General features: G+C 37.0%; 2 protein-coding genes across 3 annotated transcripts in view; both read right to left on the bottom strand.

Annotated features, from left to right (window-relative positions):
* The window catches only part of LOC131432596 (uncharacterized), a 114149-nt gene extending 100797 nt beyond the window's left edge, over nucleotides 1–13352 (bottom strand). The window contains exon 1 of the mRNA XM_058598959.1: nucleotides 13262–13352. The gene's annotated coding sequence lies outside the window, so the exon portion shown is untranslated. The remainder of the gene's footprint in view (nucleotides 1–13261) is intronic.
* The window catches only part of LOC131432595 (furin-like protease 2), a 967327-nt gene that overhangs the window by 898193 nt on the left and 41578 nt on the right, over nucleotides 1–27556 (bottom strand). The gene's annotated exons all lie outside the window — the stretch shown is intronic.

The following is a 27556-nucleotide window of genomic DNA, read 5'->3' as shown; positions in this document are numbered from 1 at the left end:
AACCTTCTAACCAGTTTGTAAACCCTCGAAAAAACTATCTTGATACATCACACCAGCGTCACCAAGTGAGAAAATTTTTTACAACTGCTCACACTATTTAATCTGTTTCTACCTCCTCTACTTTCTTTCCGAAAACACCACCAATCTATATAATAAGGTTTTAGAGATATCACATAATAAATTTTATATTCTAAGATTGTTATCACACTAGCGCCATTATGTGGGAAAGTTCTCAACTAACATAGTTTTCATAATGTAAACTATAACATTCCTAACAACTTTCCAACAAACAAAACCGCTCTATATCTTTTAGGTTTTTTTATAAGAACATAATTTTGATAATTGACATTTGTATTCAAGCACACTAGCTACATCTGATGGAGTAAGTCCGAGCTAATACTTTTGCTGTTTGACAAACTTCCGAATGCTCGCATTCTTCAAAATACTATAATTTGCGAGTTACTTGAAGCTCAAATCGTTTTGTCTGCATTGAGCGAATGATTAATATCATGCATTTTTCAAAGCGCCCGTAGCGGAGCAGTTCTCAACTAATTGTCTGTCAAACTACACTAAATTGTTGGTCTAAGTATCTACAACAAGTTTGCCGAAAGTTGTGTGGCTCTAACTGTCGACCGAAGCGAGATAACCGTTCACCATCACCTCGAACATCGTTTTTCGTCATCTGCACATCAAATTCGATTCAAAATACCCATATTGTAAGCGGTTTCAAGGGATATCAATAAACCGGAAATCGGCATCTTGGAAATCAGAACCACTTCAAACATCGTTTTTCAACATGTACTCATCAAACCCATTCCAAAAATACCCATATGCTGATGGTTTGTAACGAATATCGATGAACCGGAAGTCGCCATCTTGGAAATTGATGCGATTTATATCTCATCGATTTGTTTGATATGTTTTATGCATCTCATTGGGTAACGTCAAATAATGTCATTTAAGGGTTAACCTAAGTTTGTGTTTAGGGCACATAACCGTTTTTACTTTTCTTTACGTTTCGTCAGTGCAAATCTGTTTGAATTTAACTGCTTAGTGCAAACTTAAGCATTCGGTCCTTCGGGTCCTGTTTGTACAGTTAATTTTCACTGTGTTTGCATAACTTTTCTATAAATGGAAGACAAATAAAAATGGGGAAATAATTATGTTTAGAAACGGGTACGGGTTTGTTGATTGTACTAAATAGTGGTTTTTTGGACAAATGTTACGTTCAAAGTATATAATTCACGTTAACGACCGTTTAGGTGACCGTGGACAGAAGCCAAGGAAAATAAATGTAAAAGCATTGGTAAAACAATACTTTTTCATGTAGTAATAGTATTTGTGAGTAGAGAAGAATGAAATAATAATATTTGTGTGCTGAAAGGAATACAGTTGCTAGAACAAAATGCAAACATTGAAACTATTCAAATCACCTAGCAGAACAGAGTGGACTTATCTCATCTTCATGCTAATTCTGGAGTTAGCAAATTGCAATCATGTGACCAAAAGAATATAATGATTGTGCCAAAGAAGATAGTCGACTATTTACCTTCGTTTGGTTCTAGACATTTTTCTTACATTACAAAGTAAAAAGGAAGCTTTTACATTGATGGAAAGTATAGTAACATCACACGAAATCAGAACAAACTCTGTTGCAATGGCTTTTTGTATTAATTTTAATTTTTGAATATGAAGTTCACATATTCAAAAAGTACAAACTAACAAATTCTACATTTTCCATTTTGTCGACAACTTCATCGTTTTCGGATAGGGAAGCAACCTCACCTAGAGAACAGTCAAGTGGCGCTTCACAGAGGGCTTGATGATAAATCGGCTATTTGCTCTGAAAAGATTTATCATGCAAATTTGAAGATATAATTTCATATATTGACGAAAATATTTTAGAACTTTACCTATTGATACCAAATTATTGGAACCAGTACAGTTTCTATATTTTGTGGTATTGTTTTGAACTGGCACTTTTGGCAGTTTTTCCACTGTTTGAACTGATGATTCCCGCACATACTCACTACCCAAAACACACTCTATCATCGTATTCCATCTATTTTCCTATTGATTTAAGCGAATAAGCGCTGCTTTCTTTTTCTTAGATGAACGAGGCATTTTTAAAAGATTGCAATACTTGAACTGTTTGTTTATTTTTTGCATTCCATAGCGACGGTAAATAAGACAACAGGGTTGCGAATAACTAGGAGGGGAAGCAGTGTTTGAAATGGAAATTAGACAAGTGTTTTTTTCAATAATGAAATTTTAGATGGTGACTTACGAAATTAGTTTTGGTCCGTAATTTCAACTATAGCAATGTGCGACTAATTGAAAATATTGCCATTTTTAGTGCATTGCAAGGTTTTTTTCTCTAATTATGTATGGCATCACTGCCAATATAAAAGGGTGGTATTACCAATAATGAAGCAGGCCGGCAAACTAATTATCGTGGATTTTTGGAAAATTTTCAAAACCAGAACTGTGAGTTATTCAAAGGTTTTATAATAAAATGTTTAGATCAGAGGATAAGTTTACCGGTGAAGAACAACTCAAAAGAGTTTCATAAAGCTTACTTATGTCACAGAGCTATAATCAGCAGTTGAAATCTTGAGGTGAGTTAAAAATAATAACATTCTAGGAAGAAACCTTCTAATAAAGCTCCGAAAAAGTTTTGCACAAATCATTCTTCAGAGTTGATAGTTTATCATAAACATATATCAATACGATGAGTGATTATGTCACCAAACTGCAGTAGCAATTCTACGCAATATATTTACCCCTAGGCGTAGAAAAAACATGTTTCATGGTTTGTTTACATCAAGAGCAGGGCAAAATAGCGGAAGTTGGAGTGGGAGGGTCGGCGGTTTCTTGATTGCCATTTGTGGCTGGCTTCCATGGTCACCTTAAACGTAAAAAATAAATATTTTTGAAGCAACAAATGACCAAAAAAGTCATACAATTAAATCCTTGGGGTGGAGTGATCCTGACCCGATTCGAGATGCTTGATTTGGTTTAGATTGCAAGAAAATTTTGTAGACTGAGGTTTGTGTGATGAACTAGAGATTTATTAGATCAGAAACAATTTAGACGTCGAGCAAAGTTTAATATTTGTTTAATATTTGTTCAATTTTTATTTCCTTATTGCTTCAATTGAAAAACTAGTCTACGAGTACTAGACATAATACGTATCAGTCGAGAAAACGAACGACGTGGAATGGGCTTTCTCGTATAGTGAGAAGCTCTATCGTAGCAACCAATACTTAATTAAAATCCAAGCGTTGTGACAACTACTGGCTTTTGCGAAAGTTAGCTTTCATTTCCGACAAACTTCGCCGCCGTCTGGAGAAACTAGACGTATGTTTAAATAGTTTACTCAAGACAAACTGAAAACATCTTCCTTGTAATGCATTGAAAACAGACTGAAATCCTGAAATACATCAAATGGTTTCTCGGGGATTACATTCATGACATGTGCGACAAAACTCTTCAGTCTCTAGTCAACGAATCGTCACAGCCCCCACCCGTCGAATAATTCTCGCCTGTCAAACTGAATTATGTATAACAGTTTAATTTAATAACGCTAACGAAATCCAAGCCACAAAGTGGCACTGGTGGGATTCAAACAGGTATGCTCGGTAAAAAGAAAACCGGAAAGTTGAACAGAAAAGTTACATGCCACCTGGATTTCGTCCACAGCAGGAACATTCCTTCCCGGGACCGTCGAAATGCAAGTGAAGAGCGCGCCATAATTTTCTTCGCAAATTATAATTAGTTTGTTTGCCTTTGGGCTTAAGAAATGAATTTCCAGAGACATGCAAGATATTTAATTCGCTTTTGGGTTATCCCCAAGTCTTCTGCACTTGCCGGCAGAGAAAAGGTACAATATTTTTGAGCAACTTCTCGTTCCTTCCCCACTGCAAAATACTTTGTTCGTTCCTTCGGATCGAGGTAAAAATGCCCGCGAAAGGGTACGTGTTTAACGTGTTTTGGTTGGTATTTTTATCCGGTGGAAATATTTCCCGACATGAACTCCGAGCTATGCAAAGGATGTTTCGAATAGAATATTGCAATGCGGTGGATGTTTTGGTGGATAAGATCATACTCTACTTCTATCAAACAACATAGTATATAATGGAACTCAATTTCTCAAAATCAAAAGGATCAAAAGGAACGATCATAATATTCTTCAGAAAAATCATTCCACAATACTCCTGTTTTCCCACCCTGAAATCGGTTACCATACTCACAGGGCAGCACGCAACAAGATTGTTCCGTGTTTCGATGAACCAAAACTCTGCTAGAAAATTATTTCTTATCACACGCAAGGCTAGCAGCTACGGTACAGGCTTATCCTGTTCGAAAATCTTTGCCCACAATCCATCCATTTTCCCCGGTCCAACGCGACCAGGTTCGAGCAGAGCTGCGGAAGCAGAAATTAAATAATGAACACATTTTTATCGCTCTAACAGCACCAACGACAGTCACTTACTGAACCACCTCAAGCCTAACTCAACATCCTCAAACGAGGGGGGGGGGGGATCTGGGACTCCACTGCACGCGACAACTAAGTGCGGCACCGAGTATATAAGTATATTTTAACACAGTGCCTACCGCGTCTCCCGTCTCTTCGACGGGGCTGACTGCGCGGTTGATTCGTTGAAGCCAAGAGCAACTTTCGCCCGCCCGGTAGCCCAATAACTCAATTAATGCCACTTTTCATCGGACTTTTACTATGCCGGTTCTCGGGTCCGGACCCGTTAATTAGCTACCCGTCGAGCCGTGGCAAGGTCGTCATCGATTCCTGCTGTGTCGGGTTCGGGAAGAAGATTGTTCGCACACGTAATATTTAAAGAGCAAGAATGGAAGCAGCGGCAAACAGCCAGTATTTGGTTGATGGCAAGTGCGTCGCCCACTCGCCGGCGCTTGGCACCATCACCGAGGATTACGACCATTAACAGCTTTATTGAACGTTCCGTTCCGGTTGAGTGTCTCAGACTGCGAAGAGTCATACGCACTTATAATTTTCCGCAGCTTGGTTGCCACCCACTGGCACTGACTTGCGTGACATTTACGACGCACAGTCGGAAGAAATCAAAGCTACTTCTAGACAGACTAATGAACGAAGATGGGTAAATCACACTTCAAAGAAGACTAGTATTACTCGGGTTTTTTTTCATATCACGTCATTGTGATAATAACACACCGCATAAATGTAATGAAAAAGCATCTATGATATTCTTTCAAGCAGCATATGAACTATAATGTGGAATTTCTGCATGCTAAAAACTTCGTTTCATCAGAATAATTAGGTACTACTAGAAAAAGATGTTGAATTCTTAAACAATAGAACGACAAAATAAAACTGAAAATCAAAATGTTTTGATTACTTTTACATAACTATATATCTAATTACCGGAAACTCAACGATGCGTGGGTTTTGCGCATTGTTTTATTTAGGTGATCATGTTCTTTGATTAATAACAATGTGTCAGTCAATGAGTGCTTATTAGTGTACTTGTTGCTCTCGAATTTTCCATCGGAACGGAGGCTGATTAAAATGAAAATTTGTTTAATCTTAAAAAGTATCTGTCAAGCATCGTCTCTTTCTTAATGAAATGTAACCAAATCGATAATGTATATTTGATTAGGCCACTCTCATATTCATCACTTTTATTTGCACTACAGAATTTCAATATTGATTCTCGTCATGGTTGTTATATTTAAAAACTCTTTAAGACCTGTCAAAAACAGGCAAAAGTTGAAGTTGATTTTATGCCACCCGGTAGAGTTTTTTTCTCAAGATCTATCGTTTTTATGCTTGGCGAAAATATGGTAGCTCGTTAATAAAAGTTAACGGAAATTCTTTCACGATTTATATCCTAAAATTTCACCAGCTGTTAGATTATTGGGAAACTAGAATTGATTTTGCAAGACCCTGTCATTAATTCATCGCTGACTTGTACCAGTGTAAAAAGGGCTCCGGCGTAGCAACCCACAAAATTGTCATGACATAGAAGCACGACGAATTTACAGTTCCTTCGAAGGTAGAAAGGTAGACGAAAAAAGCCATATGCACATCGACTATGCAAAGTGTAAATGTTGTATGCTTTGTTAAATCAGTTGCCTCTTCAAATGCATTTAATCACATCGCAGGAAAGTAACATTCAGGCTTGTTACGATTTTTATGCAGGTGATACTTTCCGCAGAACTTGGAAATTCACTTAAATATAATTTAAAAATCTGCATAAGTTAGTCATATGAACACAATAAATAAGTCCGCATACAACTCGTCACTTTGAGAAACCGCATGAAAACGATTTCATTTTTATTCTCCATCTTTTTCGATGTTATTAGTTAATTAATACTCTCTGATGTACGGAAAATGTTACATAAAAAATAAAAATGCTCACAATTGTGATTTTGAAAGAATTAGGGAAAGCCCACTGTAGTTAGTTTCTGTCAAACTTGTTCTCCGGCAGGCATGAAACCTCCTAATCTTTTGCATCAATATATTAAAATCATCGAAATGATACATTTCCTTTGATATAGTTCTTCTATAGTAACTATATCTAATGAGACAGTAACACAAGAAACGATTTCTTGATAACATTATGTGATAAATGAAAGTCAAAAGAATCGGCTCGTTATATCTATAATTAGTTCTAACATAGGGAATCCGAAGATGGAAATAGGATCGAAGATCGCGACTGAAGTAGGTCTGTCACAAAACTAGCCTTACAAACATCGCGACTGACTAATAAAGAGAGACCAATCAGTTTGCAGCGGTCATGGTAACTCGGTAAGTTTAGAGGATATCTCCATGGAAGACGTCGGAGAACGGATCAGACAAATTTTCGTTGAATCGCTTCAATACTTTGGAATTTGGTTTTGGTAATACGGTGACCAGATAACCGCTGCAAATTCGAGAATTGAGCTAACTAAAGCGCAATACAGAGCTTACAAGCAATGTACATCGGAGAATTTTTTAGTAACGCGGAAAATAAATTCTAATAGCTTAAAGGCTTTGGAGATAGTAAGCTCTATGTGCTCTTCAAAATTTAACTTGGAATCCAGAAGAACATCCAGGTCCTTAACAGACGATGCGCGTTCGAGAACAGTTTATGGAATATTAAAGTCGAACTTGAATACAGACTATTTGCTACTAAAAGAGATAACGGAGCATTTAGTGGCATTTAAAACCATTTTGAAATATAAAATAAAAAAGTCATCGGCGAACGATAGTTTCATACACTCGATCGAAAAATTTAGATCGTTTAGATAAAATAAAATTATGAATGGTCCAAGGTGACTTCCTTGAGGAACTCCACAGGTAACATAAAATGGGGTTGCACAGCAGCTCCACTTTTACGTATACGCCCGGTACCCCTTACTAACTGAATGATCTTGTTTTTGCTCGGCGGGTCCCATCAAGGGGCCCTAAGACCGTGGATCTGGGGCCACGTGCCCCCACTGCCCTTCAGTAAAAGCGACCCTGTTGTACAGTCTTCTACTTCCGCTATCATTTCATAACCAGTAAGATATGATCGAAGCCAATTCAAAAATGATCCGTTTAATCCCAATCTACTTAACTTGGAGATCGTTTGTGATGATTGTTTTTGTCGGTATATATAGAATCAACTTGTAGTTGTTCTTGTAAAGAACATTTGACGAAGATAAATTCCAGAGTGCAAAGAACAATTGAAAATGTTGGATAGTGAAACCAACGATATCTTCCTTCAGACATCAATATCTTTGAATGCGTAAATCTTCTTTCGATTTCCGCATTAGAATGGGAAAACGCTATCACATATATCGAAAAGTTTTTGTAATTCCCGATAACAGATCTGTTGAAATAGTAATTTGTACCACTCGAGATCGAAGAGCATAAAATCGAAAAATAGAAAATCAGTCTCGAGTCGAACTGGTCTTCCTAACCGTATAAAACAAATGTTTTATTATACTTAAGCCGTATGCAGAGCTTTATCAAAATCGAATTTATATAATATCATTTCTGAAATGGCTCATTTTACTCCAAGAACGTCAACAAAAACCAACAAGTCTGTACAAGTGACTTGATTATGCTTGCATACATCCTTGCCCAAAATTGTAGAAGTGTCACCATTATCAGCGAGTGCATATGAATGCATATGAATATGGGCTTAGATGTAACGCCAATCTGGTTCTGAGTACGATCTTCACGAAGCATCGCTTGAACTAATTGCAAGAACAAGATCCCTTGGAGGACCTTCCTGGGACTTTCTAGTCGTCTTTAAAGTGAAAGACGAAATCCCATAAGTTGTATTTTTCAGAAGCATGAGGACTAAAATGAGTTAATGATCAGGGTCAAGCAATTGAACAGAAGCATTACTTCAACATTTATTGTTACGTTGCGGAACAAACCTAAATATGTATCTTTGGTAATCAAGTGTTATCCGGATAAATGAATCTCTAATAGAATCTCAGTGCAGCAGTTGATTTGTTCCAAGCTAGAAATACGTCCGTCTTGCGGAAGTTACCCGATTTACCCCAAGTAGCAAATGTAACTTATCGAAATCTCGAGATATTCTACAATTGTTTTAGAATTATTGTATATGTTACATATGATCAGAGAGATTTTTAAACATATTAAAATTGGTTGTGCAACTTATCACTGTTAAGTTTCACAATGTTATTCGAAAAAAATCGTTGTACAACAACTTTGAATATGTCTAGAACAATTGTGCAGGAAATCACCAACTTGTTTATGTTGCACTAGCAATTATAGAGCTTATGCAAAAGTTTTGCCTCACGAATTTTGTTGTCAGTGTGTGCAGTTTTTTTTAATATATTTGCAAAGCAAAGCCTTGGTATTACATTCCTGTAGTGAAATTTAACCTTCTGTTTCAACAGACTTCACAACCGATTCAGAGTGTACAGAACCAGTGCATGGCTGGTGCTACGATTCTACTGACACTACGAATCCTTCCAGGTCGGGGCTCGAACATACGACAACTGGTTTGTAAGACCAGCGCCCTATGCATTGAACCGCCAACCCGGGACAATTTTTAATATACTTAAAACTTTCAATTTAAAAAAAAATGTTGTGCAAGATTTACCTATGTAAAAACAACGCAAAACTTACAGACATAAGAACATTATTATAAAAGTTGCAGAAATACAACAATACATACACAGTTCGAAAAAATCCTGTGATTTTACATTTACATCTTATAATATGCACATAAATGAAGCGTCGTATTTCATACAAATTTATATTCAAGAACATGTAAAATTGAGTGATTTGAAAATTACATGTCTTGAATTTGAATGAAATAAAAAAACAAAAGATCGAGAGCAGAGCGCGACTTGAACCGAGAAGCATTAGATCACAAGCACATAGGTTACTCGACTATACCGCAGAGCTCATATCTGTCCATTGAATAATTGATAAATATAAATCCATACAGCAGCGCTTGGTAGCCGAGTGCAAGTTACATTCGGAGCGTGTAAAATTCTGTGCGGGTGGAATATTGCGTCATTTGAAAAATTGAGTAGTCATTTGAAAAATTGACCTGTAAAATTAATAATTTTTTTCTGTGTACGTAATGAAAACTTGTATATGGTTTGGTTTTTTAAAGCTTGAAAAACTTAAGTTCAAGTCAGAAAGAAACCTGTAAAATTCCATTGATTCAGCTGTAACAAAAGACATCTGTCAGAAACAAAAAAGGTGGATGAGTAATGTCAGACCCTTAACAGGAAGACGTGAATACGAATGAAAATGATAATCGTTCGTATTAGTTGATTGTGTGAATTTCGCAACTTTTACTGCCTCGCTTCCAAAATTGTTACGGTGACTCATTGGCGATAAATACTTTCTATCACAAAATTTAATAATTTTTCATTTCATTTCGGATTTGTATACTTCAGTGAAATAAACCATCTAAATGCTGTACGGGATTCATTTCTCACATTCAGAAGGAGCAAATTGAGGAATTCTCCACGATATCAAACACTGTTCGGAGCATTTTTCACGAACGCAAAGCAGTCAAGTGCTGGCTTTATTCGTGCTCGTTAGGTGCGCACTGCGAAAATTGCTCACAGCTAATCAAATATTCCTAATTTGAGCTAAACTGATGGTTTTTATCTCCGATTTGCAAAGAACCAATCTTTATATTTCTTTAGATAACATTTGGAGCTATTAAAAGGGCTGATTTTGCGTAGAAGGGATGACGCAATCGATCTTCTTTGAAGGGAAACTGGCCCAGCAAAGGTCCCGCAATTGATTCAATACGAAACTGAATTCTGGGGACTGGAACTGGAACTGAGCTCTAGACCTGAACCAACCGGCGTGATAGATTTACATAGTAGGAAAACTTCGTATAGTTATTTGAGAATATAATAATAGTTCTGAAAATAACCGATTTATAGAACTTAGAAACTGAACCTGAGTTCAAGAACCAAACAAGTTCAAAATTCAGTTGTAATTTAGTTCTAGAACTGAATTCTCAATTTGAATTCCGAAACTGAATTGAGCTATAAAATCTTGTTCCATCATGTAGGTTCTGAGTTCTGGAACTAAATTCTGAAACAGTCCAAATGAAAGCATGACCTGAGCGTTTCACGCTTTATACCTGTTTTGTTTTTACTGATGTTGGAGGGAGAACTTCACCACAACATCAAATTCCGCATGAATTACTGAAAGAAATGAACGATTTTCGATCAAAGTTTACCTTTTATACTCGTCCAGTAGAACATTTTAGCTGGTATGTGCCTGACTACCTCAAAACCGTCGTCCGAATGCAAAAAAAAACAAGCAAGATTAATGGGTATTCCTCATTATTTCCAAGTGTTTCAGAAAACTTTATTTTTGAGTTATTTATGGTTATCTAAAAAATTATGTTGTTGGATCGAGTACAACAAGAGATTTCCACGATTGAGTTCTACCCATTTCTGTACAGGATAAATTTTAAAAAGTAAAGTAAGTCGTATTCATGACAAAAACAAAAATGATTGGTAACGACGGGCGTTTGAACCAAGAATAATTAGATCACAAAGAGCGTCCTTATATCCATTGAGCCACTAAAGCAGATATCTGCCTTCAGCTCAACAGTGCTTAAAGCAGCTCAAATTTAACTGCCATCTCCGCCTAGCAGTTCAATTTAAACCGCTAAGCATAGACACACATTTTATGTAACAGCTTTCAGGATAAAGTAATAAATAATAGTAGCAGTAGCAGTGAATATTTACAGACAAAAATAAAAACGAATTTTCTAAAGATAGACGTAGTTTTTGACGTTTGCTGCAAATATACATTATTGATATGTTTAGCGGATTCCAGTTCATTTTTAATTGGAAGAAACGCTCCTGTTTTGTCGCTTACCTTGATCAATATTATGTAATTTATTTATTTATATTTATTTATATGTATTCTAATGTGTTCAAGTCTTCGGCATGTTTTCTAGTTTAAACATGATCTACAACTTTTCTAAAGGTGTGTATTGTATGCAAAATATTTATTTTAACTCACTTGTCAGTGTATTAATGATAACTTTGATTTTATTAAAAGAAATGGACTATATCAAACAGAAATTCTTCTAAAGACATGAAAGCTCCTAAATCAACCCCTGAACCAGACATAAAAAAACCAGTGTTTTGATATGATTGGGACACTGTGCACTGTTTGCACATTTTTATTTCCCGAATTTTGAAGTTGCTGCCCTATTAAAAAAAACCCTTCCTAATCCACCTAGTGGTGTGATAATCCTTTTCTCTTTCTTCGAAACAGTTTCATGAAAATAATTTTACCATTTTACTAAATAATTTCTAACACTAATTTGGGATCATTTTTGATATTAATTAATTATGATTGATTCGAGTAGTTCACAAACGCATGCTTCAGCGTTGATGTTACATAATCGGTATCATTTCTCAAACCAAGCGACATTTGCGTTGCCTCCCGGTGATGCCAATTTAAAAAAAACTCTATTTAATCCTCTTAGTGGAATTTTATAGATCATGAAAAATCACCATGCAATTTCCGAAGTCTAACTTTTTTTTTATCAAACGTCTTAAAATTGGATGAAACGTCGAGAAAAATCATCCTTCGAGGCTCCGAGGCTCCGTTCGAAAGTCGGTTTCTCCAGCAATTCTAATACCTTTCTGTAGAGAAAGACAAAACAAAGACATAGTCCTACGTCAAAACGAGATGGTTTAAATCGACTAAATGACAAGTTGGCAGCATGAGAAAGAAAAGTAGCCCAACCAACTCTACCCGAGCAGCAGGATACAGTTCCTGTTAAGTCGAGAATGTTTCAAGAAGTTTTACATCGTTTTGAAAACGCAGGATCCCCACTTAGCTGCGCACCTGTCCGAACCAGAGCTGCTAAATGTAACTATCAACTATCAACTTTGCACGACGAAGATTGGAAAGTTTATGTCACTGGACTGCTGCCAACCAGGCTCTACCAATCATCATATATTTAGTGTCTGAGAGCCGATCTGTCATAACTTAAATTCTCTTGATATCATACTCACCAGGACACTCATTGATTGCCGATGCGATTGATATTATCTTCATTTCTCCTGTCACTGCTTGATTACGGTGTGACTAAATATTAATCAAGCAGCATAAACATTGAATTAAATTCGTGTACACCAATAAACTCCGAAATCCGATGACTTTTTACAAGCAACAATGAACTTTATCAATTTATGTTTATATTAGTACTCTCATGGATTTTTTTTACTTCAACAGGGAATAGGAGAATGAGAGAGAGAACAAAATGCGTCACCTGTCTTTGACTGAGTATACTTCTACTTGGTCATTGAACTATCGAGTATCTCATTTGACAGACACTTTGACCGTACCGATTACAGTTGACGATGATTTTAGTCAGTCTGTCAAGGTCATTTGACATGACTGACAATTTGCAGCTCTGGTCCGAACAATGTCTTTAACCGTCCACGATTCAATAATGTACGAATAGAGATCCTAACATGCTGTTGGCGATTTAAATCTTCAAACTATCTTTCAAGGAATGTATCGCGACGAGAACTTTTGAAACTGATCTATTCTATCTGCAATCCTAATTTACATTGCCATAAATTTATTGAAGCTGAACCACAATTATAAACTTCTTGAAAATGTTGGTTGTTACTTCAGAAAGCAACCATAGTCCAATACCACTTTCATTATTCCTGAATTATTTTTTCATCAGTGGTCCAAAATTCAGGTGGAAAACTTCAGGTGGTCCAAAACTGAAAGCATGAAACTTACAACTTGAATCCCTGTGCTTTGAAACAACATCGTCAAGAGAAACACTTCCTTATTGTGACCAAATGCCGTTCCTATTATAGCAGGAATCGCCTTATTACCTGAAAGGAAAAATAAAGAAAATAACATTAGAACAGAATTGATAGAAAATGTTTAGTTAGGTAATTGATTTATAGATTGATTAGATTCGATAAACCAGCCTAAAAGTTCGAATAGAAGAATATTCGGATCAATTATAGGTTATAGAAGACTTTGGAATAATAGACGATATGAACAACAACCAAAAAATGAGAATCTACGAAAAAGTAAGAACTCGAACTCAAAAGAAGAACTCGAACATACGAACTCCTTTTTACCGTTGATATACTATAAGTCACTCAGTTCCTCAGGTATACGTAAGATTTATTTATAGTGAATTGTCATCAATTTCACATTCTTGTCGTCATTGGAAAGCTTGTTATTGTTTCGGAATAAGGAGAGCTGAATAAACTTATTAAATATTATCCCGATTTTCTTTATAGTTTCAACTTCTCAATTTCAGTTTAAAAAAAGCTTTGTATTTTAACTAGCGAATCGTAAAGCAGAATTGATCAATCGACCATCGATGCAAAAAACATTAATCAATCACGACGGCACAGCTCCTGGCCAACAACGGCAAAATAACCAGTCAACAACTCGATCGATGATTGAATCGATTTCAATTGCACCTGATTGACATTCCTTTGGCGACATTCCGTTTTCAATTAGAATCTCGACTCCCAATCGATTCCATCAACTTCCAACAATTCGCGTGATACTTTCAACAAGCACGGCATAATTGAATTCCTTCTTCTGTTCGTTTCACTCAATGAAAACTCAGTCCCACTTGAACCGGTCCGATTTCCCGGTCCCTCATTCCGATGGGAGTTGTTGCATTCCGCGTCCGTCGGGAAACGATGACCGAATAGCATCAAGTAGTACAAGTATCAAACCAACGGCAGCTAAAACCTCAACCATCACCCCCACCACCACCACCACCACCACCGTTGCCGGATGAAAAGTGAAAATCACCGTCAGAAGCAGAGTAGTAGCAAAACGAACAACTTCCTCGAAATTACGGGCATTATCCATCCGGGTCCTGGGAAAAAGGCACGCGAAGCCGAAGTGAAATTGTATGTATAAATTATCTCAACGACTTCTTACATAAATCATATTCCTATTACGGACGTTGCGTGCACGACTCGACGGTTAGCGATGGAGGTGGCCAATAAAAACTACTCATTTCTCCGACCGCCAGTGCCTGTTGGTCGGTTGCCCGTCGGGTTACGCCCCATGAGCGTGCTTCCAAATGAAACATTTTCTTGCAATAGTGGGCTCAGAATACTTTTCTCCCCGCCCGGACAGAACACGAGTGAGTGGGTTTTTCGTACTTATGCTGTTGCTACCAATCAAGGATAATTTCCAGTGATTTGAAGTTTGTTATTTCATGAGGTCATAAGAATGCCAGTTCGGTAGAATTCATTGCATAACCATTGGCAGTAAAACGTTAGAATGGAAGTTCTGGTTGCGGAGGTTGATTGGTTTGTCTCAGCGTAGAATCTTTTGGGCTACTTGTAGAGATCGTCCAATCTGAGTCAGAGCTCCTTTATTGGGAATAAGGAACATGAAGGCACACCTCATTCTTGCAGAGCTTCTATCGATCAGTTATGGTGTTTGTAGCGAATCGTTAGGATGTTAGTAAATTGTAACAAATAGAAACCGAAATAAAGAAATTACTTTGGGACAATCCTGTTGAAAATCTTATGTGGTTAGGTTTAATTATTCTCAATGTACCAATTTACTAATGTCCTACAAATCAATTCGGATCTTATACATGAAGTAAAAAAATTTACTAGATAATTTCACTCCGATTTGTAAACGATTTGTAGCTGCGGACAAATTAAATCAACATGCTAACACTTAAATGGCTATGCCTTGAAAATTAAATGACCACTACTACTTTTTCATATTGTTCATTATGTCATTTATAACTCTCTCAGTTTTATTATATTTGGTACAAGCGTTCTGCATCGAAAAATATTAGACCCGCTCAATTTAATTTAGATAATTTGGGTGACCACTTCCATGTTAGGGAGCATCGAAAAATCGATTTTTTGAAAACTTTATCAAAAATTCATTATTTGATAAACACGGTACCGATTTTTTTATAAATTTTTCAATATGTTGTCTAGGAATGTCAACAGTTTCTACGGAAAATAAGTAGATGTGAACAAGTTGAAACTTTGCGGTTGAAAATGCTAATCGTATGAGTTTATATTTTTTTCCTGAAAATATATATAGAGTGTGCATCCTCAAGTTGTCATCCTTTCAGGGGTGGATAGAGATGGCAAAAACATAAATAAAACCTATTCTTAAACAATCTAGTGGTGCGACAATGCCTTTCTCTTTCATCGAAATAATCTCGTTAAAATTTGTTCTACCTTTTTATTGACAAACTTCGAAAAAAAAAACCGTGATTTTACATCTTATTAGATGCACATGAGTGGAGCGTCACAGTTCACGCAAATTTACTTGGAGGAACATTTAATATTATTTATAAACATAATATAGACATTCAATGACATGAAATTCATTAAAATAAAATAAATGAATACTGGATAGCAACCACCGCGACTTGAACCGAGAATCATTGGATCGCAGAGTAACGCTTGTCAATCGACTGAGCCACAGAAGCACACATATGCTTGGCTGGTAAAGGGTGCATTTAAATTCATACAGTTGCACCTGCTAGCAGAATGCAAGTTACATAGGTGACGAAACCAGTGAAATTCAAGTTAATCTAACATTAAGTCATTACAAATGAAATTTTCGGTCATTTGACAAATAAGCTCTTTATAAATTACATCGTATGGAGGATTAAGTCACTTGTAAAATTCAATTTTTTTTTGGTGTGAAGATAATTCCTCACAATTATTTAAGCTCATTTTTGACACCGATTTATTCAGATTTATTCGGGTAGTTCACAAAAGCATGCGTCAGTGCATATGTCATATATTCTGAAACATTTCTCGGACCAAAAGTATTAGCAATAATACATTTGAACGTGATCCAAGTTCACCTTGTGAAATATTTATACAGATAAAAAAATATTTTGTCGACTTTTACGATTATAGCTCCAAAACTAGAATTGATTTCCATATGATATTCGAAATCAATCTTAGTCCCAATTTCAGTTTCGAACGAGTCTAAAATTATTGATGTCGGTTAATTCATATACAAGAAATGAGTTTTGACATTTACGTCACTTATGCCGTTATATACAACCGAAACCGTAAATGACAGCAATTCGAACCTCAAACCTGTTCAAAGAACCAATAGTAGTTTCCACTCTAGCCTAAGTTTCTTAAAATTGGTTTAGTCATCTCCGAGAAAATTTCGCGGTAAAAAACAACGCGCTTCGTCGGTTACGTCACTTATACAACCATATCTCCGGAAACAGAAATTACAGACATTTGATGAATGGTCCAATAGTAGCTTTTAAACGAGTTGGAGCTTCGGTGTAAGAGAAAAAAGTATTTTACCTAGCGGTTTATGTTGAGCCGTCAGGTCGCGCTAGCAATTCAACATAGTGCTACGCACTGATGAGTCAAAGACGAAATGTAAGATGAAATCAAGAACCTAAGCTTGTTAAAATCGGTCCAGCCATCTCTAAGGAAATTTCGTAGTAAAAACCACGTTTTATCGGTTACGTCACTTATACCATCATATCTCCAGAATCAGAAACCACAGCTATTTAATCTTCATATTTGATCAATGGTCCAACAGTAGCTTTCGATCGAGCCTAAGTTTGTTGAAATCGGTTGAGCCCTTTCGGAGAGAATTAAGCTTGTCGGTTACGTCACTTGTCAATGTTCCGTTGGTTATGTAACTTATACCATAATACCTCCGAAAGTACAAGTCATAGCCATTTAATCCTCGAACTTGATTAATGACCCAATAGTGCTTTTTAAACGAGCCTAAGCTTGTTGAAATCGGTTCAGTCATCTCTCAGAAGAATTTCGCGAAAAACAACAACGCGTTTTTTCGGTTACGTCATTTATACCGTCCCGGGTTGGCGGTTCAATGCATAGGGCGCTGGTCGTACAAGCCAGTTGTCGTATGTTCGAGCCCCGACTTGGAAGGATTCTTTGTGTCAGTAGAATCCATAGTACTAGCCATGCAATGGTTCTGTACACTAAGAATCGGTTGCGAAGTCTGTTGAAACAGAAAGGCCAATTTCCACAAAAGAAATGTAATGCCAGGACTTTGTTTTTTCATTTATACCATCATTACTCCGAAACCAGGAGTCACAGGTATATAACAGTATGGGTCTCCCAGGCTTCGAAAGTAGGTTTTTCCAGAAATTCTAATACTTTTCGATAGAGAAAGGCCAAAATTAAAAATAACATGGGTTCGGAACGTAACGGGTACTGAGATACTCAATTTTATAATTTTGTAGTAAGGCGCTTGCCTGTATTCAATATCAATATCTTTTGACTCAGACAACCTACAAACTTGGTTTTGGCGGAAAATGAAATGTTATTAAAATAGCTATCCAGTCTGTGCAACTAACTCTTGCGTCTTCGCAGTATGAGATAAGCAAAAATAGATGCACACAAAAAAATTAACAAAATGTTTTAGTATAAGAAAGTACAAAAAAATAAAAATTTTCAAAATGTTAAAGACTGTCCCAGAAAGTATGGACGCAACCAAAAACCGCTGCCATTTCGCAATGGTTCAGAATCTGTCAATTTTTATGGCTGCGTCCTGTTGTTTACACTCTTCTCTAACCACTTGTGCAGTTGTTTATTCGATTTCATTAGTTTGTTTCGAAATGCGTGGACTTTCAGCAGAATAACGTCGAAAAATTGAGTACAAATGGTGCACAGAACGCGGACTGCCACTGAGAAAGATAGCAAAAATGGAAGGAGTAAGTGAAAAAGCCGTGCGAAATGCAATCAGGAAGTTCGGTGAGGATAACAGCTTAGGAATAACAGGATAAACCGGCAACGGGTCGAAAAAAAGGTCCTGCTAACCCTCGGTTGGATAAACGTATACTGGAGCCGTTCGAGCAAAAGAAGGAGGCTTCAGTTCGGCATGTGGCCAAAAAAGTGGGCACTTCGAAGTCAAATGTTCTTCGTGCTAAAGAACGTTTAAATCTTCCAACCTATAAGAAGCAGAAACAACCAAAAACGTAGCCCGAAATAAGAAGCATCGATCAGGCCGAGGGTTCGAAAGCTGATTCTTGCTGGAAATTTGAACTGCATAATCATGGACGACGACGAAACCTACGTGAAACTCGATTACAAATCCTTGCCGGGACCACAATATTATACGGTGCGAGAAGAAGGGCAAGTGTTAAACCAGTCCGAGACATCGATTGAAGTCGAAAAATTTGGTAAGAAAGCAAGCAATTTGTAGCTGCGGTAAGATTTCGAAACTCTTCATCATCACTGAAATGAAGAGCGAAATATACATCAAGAAATATTTACAAAAATGACTTCTACCCATGATTCGATGCCACAAGGATCCTATTGTTTCTGGTCAGATCTTACTTCTTGCCACTACTCGAAATCAACGGTAGAATGGTATACTACCAAAAATGTCACTTTCGTCCCAAAAGACATGAATCCACCAAATTGCCCACAACTTCGACCAATTGAGGAATTTTGAGCATTAACGAAGGCACATCTTAGGAAACATGTCTCGGCAGCCGAAACCATTCAACAGTTCGAAAAAGATTGGAAAAAAGTGTCAAAACTTGTCGCCAAGAAGTCTGTACGGAATTTAATGAGGAACGTTCGCAAGAAGGTGCGCTATATAGTCTACAATGGCTAAGTAGCAAATGTTGAGAATAATATTCTGTTGTTGTAGTCTAATATTATTAGTATATCGAATAAAATTTTAATATCTAACACTTGTGAACTATTTACAGCGAAATCAAAGTGCGTCCATACCTTCTGGGACAGTCTTTAGACCCTACCAGGCCCTAAAACAATTTCAAAGCAACATTGTTTGGTTTCTTTCTTTGATGTGCTGACTTCTTTGTTGGATTCTTAAATGTAAACAAACGGAAACACTGACATTCTGTTTTATTTCGCTCCTACATTCAGGCAAAACGAGCAGTGAAAATTATAAGGCAATTCTTATGATGCCGAAAAAAGGCCAAAATCTAAATACCTCTATTATAATGTTTATGACTCTGCAATATGTATATCATATATTACTTTTATAGTTTTCATCAGGGCTTAAAATTGTCACACATTTTCAATGAAAGAGTCCAATCCAACAGCCTCATATTCCTTGTTTACTGTATCATTCGCAAATATACCAAAACAAACGAAGAGAGGTGAAGCATTTTCGTCTCTCATTGCAAAAAAGTGAGTATCAATGTTACCGTCACTCGTTCCTCTATGACAAGACGAACTCAAACTAACGTATGCAGGGAGAATCAGAAGAACTTCAGTTCTCATTATTTTATCGATATAACGAAAATCTGTGGCATTTGGCTATAAAAAGTGACAAAAATATGATAAATCGAAGTAACTGCACCCCAGAACCTCTTTGGAAATCAAAACTACCAACAGGTAAAAGTAATTGTGGAACTTTTTTCTGTCATTTTCGATTCTCAAAGCTTCGGTTGAATATCACTGACACTACACTACTATGGGTTTTTCACTGAAAACCGCAAATGACTGAAAGGGCTAATGAAAGAAAGGACATAATGTTGAAACTACTGCTCCGCTTATGTTATTGACTGGACATGGATCTCGTTCTCATAATTTGCAAGCGCAGCTAAGAGTGACATTTATTTCTCGTCATTTTCGTATATTTTAAATCAATGAAAATTACGTTTTTAAGCTTCGGTTTTTATACAAACAACTTATGAATTTCAAAGTATATAAGAGAAATTTTGTTTTTCATGGAAAGTTCGCACAATGTTCCAAAAAATTTCGTATGAATTTCATAAGGCTTTTTATTGAAATTCCAATTTTCGTGACTTCATAAGACGGTCTTATGATTCGAATACGATTTTCTTGTAACAATACGATATCATTATAAAACTCCATGTATTTTTAGTCTGAGTGTATTATTCTCGCTACTGAATTAGTTTTTTTTACTTGTTTCTGTCTTTCCTGTATCACTGGTTCAACCTGTACATAGCATATACCCGATGTACGTACACGATGTACACGGTTAACTGAATGCACCTAGTTCATGAATACTGTTGTAGTACTAATAAAGTTAGTAGAAAAATTGTCTAGAATTTGGTGAAGTTCACTGAAAAACAAGAGTAAAAAACCTTCTTGTTAATCTTTTCTACCCATATCTGGTGATCTATAGTATCTCAATTATTTACCTAGATTCTGAGTTTGTGCACTTTTGTTGGGCTCTTAGCAGAATGCACCAAGGATTAAATAAAAATGCTTAAACTCAGAATCCAGGTAAATTATTAAGATAGTTTTTAACCAGTTATGAGTAATTTAGAACAACAAGAAGGTGATTTGCTCTCATTTTCTAGTAAATTCAATCGAATTCTAGATTATTTTTGTACTAATTTTCGAAGTACCACGTTAGTATTTATTTTAAGGTGCATCCAGTTAACCGTGTACGCACACACGAAATTCGAACCAATGTTCGTTCGTTTGCTCGAGATGAGCTTGAACATGGACTCGCAGTAAGTTTGAGGTTGGATATATGCTTGAAATTTCGTGCTCAGGCACAAACATGACGTTGTTCGTGGGAAGGTTGTTTTTTACCACTAGGGTAAAAGAAGGTGTATTTGGCCACTCTAATACCTTATGATAAAAAAAGAACCGGTATTTTCATTTTAAAATTCCCGCGCCTGTCCAATCGGTAAACATTTATTCTCTCAAAGTTGGCAACACTTTTATACACATTCTTTCAAATTCCGACGCATATCGTACGATTAGTGTTTGTTTGGCGTCTATACAAAGAAGTTGAAATAATTTTGTGTGGCGATTTTTATAATGGATATAAATTTAGAACAACGTACGTGCATCAAATTTTGTGTTGCAAATGGATTTAAGTGTTCCGAAACGTTGAAAATGTTAGAAAAGGCCTTTGGTGAATCGTGTCTAGGAAAAACACAGGCATACGAGTGGTATAAACGCTTCAAAGGTGATCGTACAAGCTTGGATCATGATGAGATCCCTGGCCGCCCAACGACATCTGTTACTGAAGAAAACATTGAATCGGCGAAGCAAATCGTGTTGCAAAACCGTTCTGTACCGATTAGAGAGATTGCTTTGTTGTTGAAACGCGTCGCTTCTCGGCTGGTGCCAAAAAAGCTGAATTTCATTCAAAAACAGCGTCGTGTTGATGTGGCCAAAGAGATGATTTCCAACGCAGATAGTGACCCCACATTCATCGAATGCATCATAACTGGTGATGAGGTGTGGATCTATGAATATGACGTCGAAACCGCACAACAATCGACCGAATGGCGCTTCGAAGGCGAGCCGTTGTTCTAAATTTTCTCCATTATAAAAATCGCCACACGAAAATTTTTCAACTTCTTTGTATAGACGCCAAACAAAAACTAATCGTACGATATGCGACAAAATTTGACAGAATGTGTATAAAAGTGTTGCCAACGTTGAGAGGATAAAAGTTTACCGATTGGACAAGCGCGGGAATTTTAAAATGAAAATTCCGGTTCTTTTTTGATCACAAGGTATATTTTGATTCGTACTTATTTTAGAATGTAATCAAAGTGAAGTTATACATGGTGTGTCAGAATTTCAAAAATTATGCCATTCTTTAACATATTTGGTATGGACATGTGCTTCATTTTGATTACAATCGAAAATATGAGTGCATGACCAAACTATATTAGAGTGCCCGTTACCCTGTTTCCGGTAGTTCTCTAAGCAAAAACTTCTAGAACCGGTATCGGAATGAAAAAAAATAAACCAAAACCAACTAAACGGTTATTTAAAAACTCAAATAATGCTTTTTTTACTGAAGCAATTTCAGTCAATTCGTAGTGAATAGTGACAATATCATTTGTTTATTTGGTCAATGTTTGGTAAATTTTGAAATTCAATATTTAAACATTTTTAAGTTTCTTCTGATTGAAGCATTTCAAAATACTCTGTAACACAAGGGCTGAAAAGTCCCGGGTCTAACACATAGATGGCGCTAGATTTATTGCAGTCACCTTTTTCAGTTAATAATAACCTTTAGAAGACGACCGTTAAATTTTCATGAGTTTGTGAGTTATTGCGCTAAGAATGAAACTTATTTTGTTCTTTTCAGAACAATGGATCAAAAATAATTTCGTGTTTTAATTTTACACTGCTTCTTGATGAAAACTACAAGGATCAGCCTCATGACACTTTTGAACTCGCAATTGTACGAGAGTCTGCTTAGATTGATCTTGATTAGGAACCAACACCGAACATTGTTCGTTTTATAGCCGACGAAATTACACCAATATCCCAAATGTATGCAATTATATCTTTGTACATACTTGCGACACGGATTTCAGTATTTAAGCTTCTCTTCGCCAAGCTTGTATTCAAGTTTTGTATGCAAGCAGTTATTTTTATAGCGTTAAGTTTCTCTACAATTCTGCGATTTCGGTTGAAGCGATAAACTTTTTCTCATTATCAATCGAGTTCATCTTATATAAATCAGAAATTAATCTTGAGCACTCAAAATTTACCCTGGGTAGTTGTCAATTTCTCAGGCGAAACGTCATAACATGGAATTTCATCCGAGCTTGCATGACACAAGATCAGAGCATACCAATTAAATCTTCAAATCGTTTTATGGCACTTTTTGTCTTGCTGTCTAGCAACAACCTACCTCTAGCATGCTACGCGTAGGACTGAAGCGTTAGCTATAATTTTGCTTCTATTTATAGATTCGCGTGCTTCCAACAGCTTCGCTTTTGTATCTATTGACCAATCAGAGCGATGCTTTCCTTTTGATATATCGCTTACCCCTTCAAAACCGTCGTCTATGGCAGAGAAATCCGATATGCCGTAGATGTTCAGCAGACAAAATAGGGCACTGCTCGTTACTAATCAAAATTTCAATCATTTATAATTGAAAATACGTGGCTTGATACATGCAAATCGAATCTTAGAAATATTTCCAATCAAATAATGAAATAGTATTGATAATTGATACAAAATAGACTGAGCTGTAAGTGTTTAAAATCTGACCACATTTCTACGTTTATTTTTCCTTGAGTTTCTGATTTGCACCCCTATATGCAAAATAAAGATATGTTCCACATAAAATTTCATTCCATCTGAAACAACAACAAAACGTTGGTTTGCTGACTTCAAAAATCCACAAAATTGTTTTGAATGTTCGAAAAGTGAAGTTGCGTGAGTTAGCTGACATCCTAGAGTTATCAAAAAATCGTGTTGGCCTTATATTGCATGAGCATTTGACTATGAGAAAACTTTGTTCAAAATGGATGGCGCATTTCCTTACTGCTGACCAAAAACTAGAACGTGTTGATGATTTTGAGCAGTGTTTGGTCATGTTTAAACGCATCAGACCAAAATTTTTCCGTCGATATGTTACAATGGATGAAACATGGATTCATCAGTTCACTCCGGAATCAAAACGATCGTCAGCAGAGTGAACAGCAACTGGTGAAACTCGTCAAACGCGTCCGAAAGCACAACAATCGGCTGGAAAAGTTATGGACTCGGTATTTTGGGATGTGCGTGGTGTAATGTTTATCGACTATCTTGAAAAAGGAAATACCATTAACAGTGAATATCGTATAGCGGTATTGAAGCGTTTGAAGGCTGAAATTGCAAATAAACGACCTCGTATGGCAAAAAAAATTGTTATTCCATCGTTGTCTTGATGTCTTGATCGCACCATATCACAAGTCAATCAAAATAATGGCAAAACTACATGAATTAAATTTTGAATGGCTCCACCGTATTCGCCAGATTTGGCTCCCAGCGACTACTGGCTGTTAGCAGACCTGAAAAAAATGCACACTAGTAAGAAATTTCGCACGAATGAAGAGGTTATCGCTGAAAATGAGGTCTATTTTGATGCAAAAATGAATCGTTCAACAAAAGTGGTATTGAAATGTTAAAGCGGCGCTGGAATGATTGCGTTGCTCTTGATGGAGATTACATTTATGAATAAAGTTAATTTTGCACCAAAACAATCGTGATCTCTTTGTTAGGCCCGGGACTTTTCAGCTCATGTGTTACATACGATATATTTGTCGAAACTAAATCTCTGCGTACATAAAATTTTTCATACCACCGAAAAATAGCTGTAATAATTTACACTTGAAGAATCCTTCAGTATAATCCAGAGTATACTAAAGATTCCATTATGCACGAGAAAGTAGCACCGGGGCCAACGGAACCAACGTGCTGAGGCATTGGCATCGGCTTTTCGGGCAAATTTCGCCTTCATCGGCACACGTGTACACACCTGAAGTAAGCAATTATCATTCGTTCAATTTCAACGAAATATCAAACTCACGCTCGCAAGTAGCAGCAGCAGCAGCAGTGCCTTTAATGAGGCCCTGCTGACTAAACGAAAATTCCGGGGTCCGCTTGAATGCTCTAAATTGGTTTTTTTTTTCATTCACTCATTCCCCACACAATCTAGCGCGAGCTCCACTGCCAGCAAGTTTGACCAATAAATATTTACACTTTTCTGTTTTTTGCTGCAACTCTGCAATCACTCCGACTACGAAGTTCGCCAAACCGCGAAAGCAAACAAAGCACACACCAACAAAAAAACAACACACACAAACCGGTATATTCGTAAGGTCGTCGAAAGAAGTTGACTGACAGCCAGCAAACACTCATTTGGCACGGACAGCAGAAATCAAACGCAGGCAGACACAGCAGCTCCTGATTTAGCGCAAACAACAACGACAACAACCGAGGAGCGGGTTCCAATGAAATATGATCCTCGATACCGCTGTACATGTGTGTAGTGCCGGCACGAGGTCGGGAGACTTCAACATGCGTGCGTCGTCGAAGTCGTCGTCGTCGTCGCCGTCGTCATCAGCGTCGACGCTGCCGTCATCATCGTTTCTGGTTGCGTAAAATCGCAAACATTACCCGTGAAGCAAGCAGAAAAGGCTTCTGCTGCTGCTGTTCGCCAGGAAGCTATTTCCGGAGCATCAAAGGCGCCTAGCGTGTTCGGTTTGCGTTGTTGGCTATGTGGGTGTTATCGGGACCGTTCCCGGGAATGGTATATCAGTTTTCTCCGGTTCGGTGTTTGAAAGTGTAGGCCAGAAGCAAATAAGTAAACAATCTGCTGCTGGATCTACTTTGAAGTGTGAAGCTATTTTGGAAATGAAATTTCTGCTAAATCAGAGTCAGCGGTGGCTGTCCACGACGGTAGCGATGATAGAATGCAATGCTTAATTTATTGTAAAACTTACAACCTGGAAGTTTCTTCGGGGTAGTGGTCACATTCGGGCTATACAAATAAACTGCTTTGTTATACTTAAAAAAAATTATTGCAAAACCACAAAAGCCCTACCCAACGAGCGATCTTCAGTGGCTCCAAACGTCAACATCGGTAGGCACAGAAGAAAAAACGGAAACGTCCGAATGATGCTGGAACGCAAAAAAAACAGAATCTCCATCGTTTGCTGCTGATGCGTTCACGATGGATGCAATCATTCTTGTCCGTGCCGGGGTCCTGTCTCGCTGACATGTGGGAGTGGTTCAGGTTATCTCTGTTTGCATGAGTAGCTGGCGTCCCAACAGATTATTCCGGCGCCAAGCTATGTACTACTTCGCACTGTTTTGTTGTGTGCCTCTTGAATGTTGGTTTTGACGCGGACGCCAGTGAGGGTTGCCAGCTGTTGGAGACGCTATTTTCATGTCGTGCCTATTCTTACGGTTCTGTACGGAAACTGAATTTGTTAGAGCAAGTGCCGAAAACCATATACGACTCCCTATTTCATCTCATTTGTAAGGATGTTACCTCAAAAACCTGATTTAGCCACTAAAATATTTAATATTTCTGTTTAATTCGCCTTGCTCTACATTTAGAATAGAATCACATTCCTTGGAAATTTAAATTTATATTCAAAAAACCTATTGTAATCCACCTAGCCTTTTTCATATTACTGATAACATCATAAATATTACTGTGGAATTCGCAAAAACAACTGATCATTGAATAGAAATAGGAAAGTTTGTTCCCTTTAATCTAACAAATCCTGTTTACCCTGTAGTTCCGGAATTCCGTATGAAACTGTGAGATTTTTTCGTTGAACATATGAGTTTGTGAAAATCGATTTGGCCATCTTGAAGTAAGTTTGGTGCAGTATTCAATAACCATTTCAAATTTCTTCGAAACCGGATTCAGATGACCGGGATAGCCGAAGTTGATTTGTTTGTCAGCAACCAATATGACCTCCAATTGAAACAGTTTTGAACCTAGTTAAACCTAGACTTACTATCTCATGCTCTATTCCAATTGAAACAATTAAACGAATCAGCAGCATAAAACATGACATCACTACATCACCGTCACGGTATTACTGCACCACCGGCTGTGTAAATTACATATTTTTTCAAAAAATCTTCAATGCATTGACATACTTTTATTTTATTTTTCATATGATTTATTTTACCTCGGCTTTACATTCTTTTATTCTTTCGGTCGCACTTATCATAGAATAGCTAAAAATTTTATCAACCGCAGCACCGTATTTTTCCAATATCACGCACTAGTAGCAGACATCCGTAACCCAGTGGCTTTAAAGATAATATGAGCATGATTTCAAATCAAGATTTGTGAAAATCGGTTCGAGCATCGTAGAGAAATCGAAGTGAATTCTATGTTTGAAGTTTTTCTTCGCCAATTTCGGTGCTTCCGCAACAGGAAAAGGGACGACCAGTAGTGTCGAATTAAGTTTTTATGCCCGAAAACTAACAAGTTCTGCAAACTAGAAAAATTTATCAGATAGTTTTATGGGATTTGTACCTGTTTTTAACCATCGTTTGTGAAAAAAAATACGAATGAAACGGGTAATTTTCCACTTATCACGCTTTAGTTCCGAAACCGGAAGTCGGATCCTGATAAAATGTTTTATAAATTTTTAGAAAAGTATGAGACCTTTCATTTGAATCTTAGTCTGTGAAAATCGGTTGAGCCGTTTCAGATAAAATTGAATGCACACTTTTTTTCTTATTCTCACATTTTACCACGTATCTCTGGAACCGGAAATCCGATCCAAATGATATTCAATAGCAGGTTATGGGATTGTTAGTCCTTTTATTAGAATCACAA

This window comes from Malaya genurostris, chromosome 2, assembly GCF_030247185.1.
Source record: "Malaya genurostris strain Urasoe2022 chromosome 2, Malgen_1.1, whole genome shotgun sequence".
NCBI lineage: Eukaryota > Metazoa > Arthropoda > Insecta > Diptera > Culicidae > Malaya > Malaya genurostris.
Note: the sequence above shows the minus strand (reverse complement) of the source record. Positions and strands in the feature narration are given on the sequence as shown.